The sequence below is a fragment of the Ursus americanus genome, chromosome 11, assembly GCF_024610735.1.
Source record: "Ursus americanus isolate L20-20 chromosome 11, mUrsAme1.1.p, whole genome shotgun sequence".
Taxonomy (NCBI): Eukaryota; Metazoa; Chordata; class Mammalia; order Carnivora; family Ursidae; genus Ursus; species Ursus americanus.
In genome coordinates, this window is record NC_142137.1 from 41,079,656 (window position 1) to 41,084,258 (window position 4,603).

The 4,603-nt window shown below is 38.2% G+C and overlaps 1 pseudogene; it reads right to left on the reverse strand.

Moving 5' to 3' along the window:
• Nucleotides 1-920: 920 nt before the first annotated feature.
• LOC123797640 (large ribosomal subunit protein uL15 pseudogene) lies at nt 921-1,409 on the reverse strand (annotated as a pseudogene).
• Between the last annotated feature and the right edge of the window lie 3,194 nt (nt 1,410-4,603).

Sequence of the window (4,603 nt, forward strand, 5' to 3'; positions counted from 1 at the left end):
ATCTCAAGACACGTCTAGTTTAACACCAGCTCCTGTGTGGACAGGCATTACCTAACCTTTGCACTATCTGGTGGGAACTGGGGTGTGGGGAACCAGCACAAGAAAATACTGATACACTGGCTATTGCAATTGCTATTGCTGATAAGATCTTTTGTTTCTGAACCAGGAGTCTTGTATCTTCTACCCGCATTTATGTTAACTGTGACAGGCAAACTTATTAGCTTGCAAGGAGTATAAAATCTCAAAGAGAATAAATATAATTTAAAATAACTTGCTTATAAAAGTGCCATCTTCAGAGAGACTCACCTCTGTTAACTACCTCTAGTGAGGAGTGATACCTCACCACAGGCTTGGCGCAACTTAAAAGTTTAGACTAACCACTACATGTACTTTATGTGATGTTTGTCTGTTACATTTTAGACACCAAAAATACTGGCTTTACCCAACTTTACTTCAGAAGCCTATGCATACCTACTAAAACAAAATCCATTCATACTTAAATATATATTGAGTACATTATCTCTACCCCAAATGAGATTTCCTCTTGGTAGATAAAACTTGGATATAGAAATCCTATGAATTTTCCCCTTTGATTTTGAGTTTCAAAATATAACCTCACTTATTCTAGATTTCTACTCCAATTCGCACTTAGTTTTTATTTATGTTCTCAGGATGTTCACTTGCTAGTCTCAAATAGTAGCAATTTATAATTGAATTATATCAACCTATTGTTTTTCAGTTACCATATCTACATTTGTCTAGGTCAGTATTGTGAGCCTTTTGTTAAAACCTCTGGGAAATATCAACCATGGTATCACATGGTACTGTTTACTGAGATCATTGGGAATTTTTTTTTAATTCTTTTTTTTTTTTAAAGCACTTGTTGGCATTTAATGAACCTCCCTCCATGTGGCTTCAAGCTACCAGGACATAACCACCACCACCACCACCACCACCACCACCCCGCCCCTAGCCTTGCGTGTGCATGCACACACATCCTTAATCTTCTCAGCTCTCCTAACTGAAGAATTTGGTGTTCATGATGATAGGCTATTTTGGGAGCTTTCCCTTTCCCAAAACCTTGTAGTAGCTTAATCATACCACATCTATGATAGGAGCAGCGCTAGTCTTGTTTTTGGTAGCATTTACCTGTGTCTGCTCACCGACCAAGGTCCACGTTTATCAAGGTTGAGAGTTTGGCAGAAGCTCTGGTTCCTTTTAAAGTGGTAATGCCTCATAGCAGTTCTTCCAAAGTAACCTGAGTGATATTTGTCAAAGTTGATCCTGTGGTGATGCATGCCACCGGCATGACCCCGGCATCCTGGGTGCTTCCAGTGCTTGCCAATGTGGCTGTGTCCACGGCTTACGTGGCCCCAAAGCTTCCGGAACTTCTTCAGTCTGGATGGCATGTTGGCAGCCCAGACCAAAGAGTTTAATTCATTTTTAAATGTTATTAGCATTGTATCTAAATTGGGGCAGTCACCCTGGAATATAGTTTGAGAAAGATTCAAGCGGAGAGAATGAAGCGTCATCATAATGTACATGTGAAAGAAACAACAAAATGTAGGGATTTAAGTGGAACATCAGGAAAATAGGCAAAAAGGTCAGTAAATTTCAGAGAAATCCGGAAGGGGCAGAAGTGACAGAGCAGGTGGTGGCCTGAGGCAGACATGCCACCATATCCCAAGTTTAGATTATTGTGTTTTATCACTTTAATGTTTCAAACAACTCGATCAGTACAAACGCACCACCCTATTCACTTGAGCAAATCTTTGCCAACACTCAGTAAGTTTCAATTTAAACACATTACACATCTGTTTACATTCAGTAGAGAAATCTGAGAATTTTCATCAGGATATACAAAAATTGAGTCTGGAAGTTTGTGGTCTAGCAAGTCCTCCTACTCAAAAGCAAAGGCATTATCGCCAAAAAGCATGGGCAGAAGGACTGAGGTTTCAGAGACGATGGGAAATAGTGTGCCCATCCCAAATAATCTTTATTAAGAATCAAGCTATCTCTCTGCCCACACCAAATTGGCCAAGACCAGATTTATGTGATTATTTAACTTGGTGTCACAAAAAAGATGAAATGTTTATTTTAATAATTATATATTGGAATTCACAGTTTTCATTTCCTTCAAGACTGCATGATAGGGCCCTGGATAATAAGCAGGATTCTTATTTCTATCAATGGAAATTTTCCCCTAGAATTTACATTTAAAAAAAAAAAAAGATTTGTTTGAGAAAGAGAGAGGGCAGTGGGAGCAGGGAGAGGGAGAAGGAGAGAAGCAGACTCCCTGCTGAGGGCAGAGTCAGCCATGGGGCTTGATCTCACAACCTTGAGATCATGACCTGAGCCAAAATCTAGAGTTGGAGGCTTAACCAACTGAGCCACCCAGGAGCTCCTAGAATTTACATTTTAAACTAATTTTCTTTTTAGTTCATAATTTTCCACTCTCTGCTATTCATGAAATAAAAGTCATTGATCACCTACTATATTTAAAGCACTTCACTCACCATAGAGTACCAAATGATGAATAAAACAAAATCCTTGCCCTAAAGGAACTTAAAGTAGGCAGTTATCTTTGGAAACAGACCATCATAGAAGCACACTCAAATTGCCACTCCAACAAAACTATTTAGGTTGTTAGTTGGTTTAACTTACTAGATTTATTAAATGATTTGACCTATCAAAATAAAAAAGGTTCATAAATATTATATTTACATAAGATACATATATTTACATACACATAAGTGTTACTATACTTTTGCATAGTTGAAAGTGAAGCAAAATTACAAGTGGCAAGACTCATTCTGTAATTCATTTTCATTACATTGTAAGGTACTAGGAATATAAAAACTAGCCTATATTAAAAAATAATAGCAATAGTAACTTACGGTTTTTCTATAACCACTATAATCCTCATTCTCCAGCCATGCATCCAGCACTTTGACTCGGTCACTCTTTTCTGCCTGTGCAAAGGTGCTGCTAAGTTACCCTCACCCTGTGAATACACTGCCATCATAAGGTTTGTATTTTTGAGAAAGTGAATCCAGGGAAAGTAATCCAAGGAAAGTTTCAGACAGCATGGTCAAGATAGATAATATACACGTTGAAGACTCTTTCTACAGCTATCAAACAACATCAGACACTCATCTGATTTATTGTTGGGGTTCATCCTTATGACAGCCACCGCTGCTATTCCACACAGGATAATTATTACATTGACATATTAGGCAATAGGCAAACTGCAACTAAGAAATCTGCATAGATCTATATGGGTGATCCTAAGCCACATGGACAAAAATGGAAAGATCACATTCTAGAATGTACCACTATCCTATTGTTCATTGCTTCAGACAGTAAAACCACCTTATGTCATTCATATGTGGTCTGCACTTAATATCTGGCACTGTCCTGGATGGAAAGAAAATGAGTAAATGAAATCTAAATACAAACATCTAATTTTTACCATTTGTTGCAACTTTAACCTCCTCCAAGCTTTTACAAGAACTAAGACACACAGTCTTCAACCAAATTAGGTCTCTGGTCCCTTTACCCATCTTTTCTTTTCTAGAATATTAACGACCTCCCCCACCTTCAACATAAACTATTTCAGTTGCTTCTGTACACAACTTGCACCCCTGTAGCCTCATATTTTTATTATGGTTTTGTCATTTCATGGTCCCTAGTCCTTTCATAGTGCCTACCTAGAAAATCTCCAAACTTTCACCAGGCAACTAATCTACCTTCTTCCTTCTTAACAACCAAGAGATAAGGAGAAAATCACTTATTGTGAAAATTGTGACCCTTACAAATTTCTGGTTTCTGGCCTCAGTGGGGCTTGCAATGTTTCATTTGACCCTAGTCTTTATCCCTGCCTCCTAGTCTCTCATGTTGGAGATTCCAAATTTTCACTTCTTTCCTTAGGCTCTGTGCTCTGTTTCACTTGCCACAGCCCAAACAGATTTCTTCCAGTTAGGTAGTTAACTTTCCTACTTTGTTCTTAATTGCACATTCAAAGAAAGCTCCCTTGAAATTTGATCCTTCCTTCTATGTACTTTGTTACTGTTCTGGAGAAATCAGTGATAATTTCTTTCCTGGGCTATTGAACATTCTAACTGATCTCCCTGCCCATAGTCTCCTGCTTTTCCTTATCATTTGCCCCCTTGCATACAACATTCATTCACTCTAATCTTACTTCCATAAGCTGGTAACTTCCCAACCCTGTCCTGACTGATCTCCTAAAACACAGATTCACAGTTACAACTACCTTCTGAATATCTCCAAATGGACATTCAGCAGACTTCATGTGCTTAACATGTCAAAAACTAAAATTTTAAATTTCCTGCCCTGCAACCTACTTCTCCCTGAACTGTTATTGAATCAATAGTGTAAGTTAGAATCTGCTAGCCACTGTCAGCCCCTTCTTCTTACCTACCAATCTCCCCAGACATCACAAATAACTGATTGTTAGGCATTGTCATTGTACCACCCAAATATCTTTTCAATCTTTCTTCTTCTCTTTAATCCTCTTACTAATGTTCAAGTCTTTTTCACTTGGGGTTAAAAGCATGAATGTAGCCTAGTCATGACTCTTGTT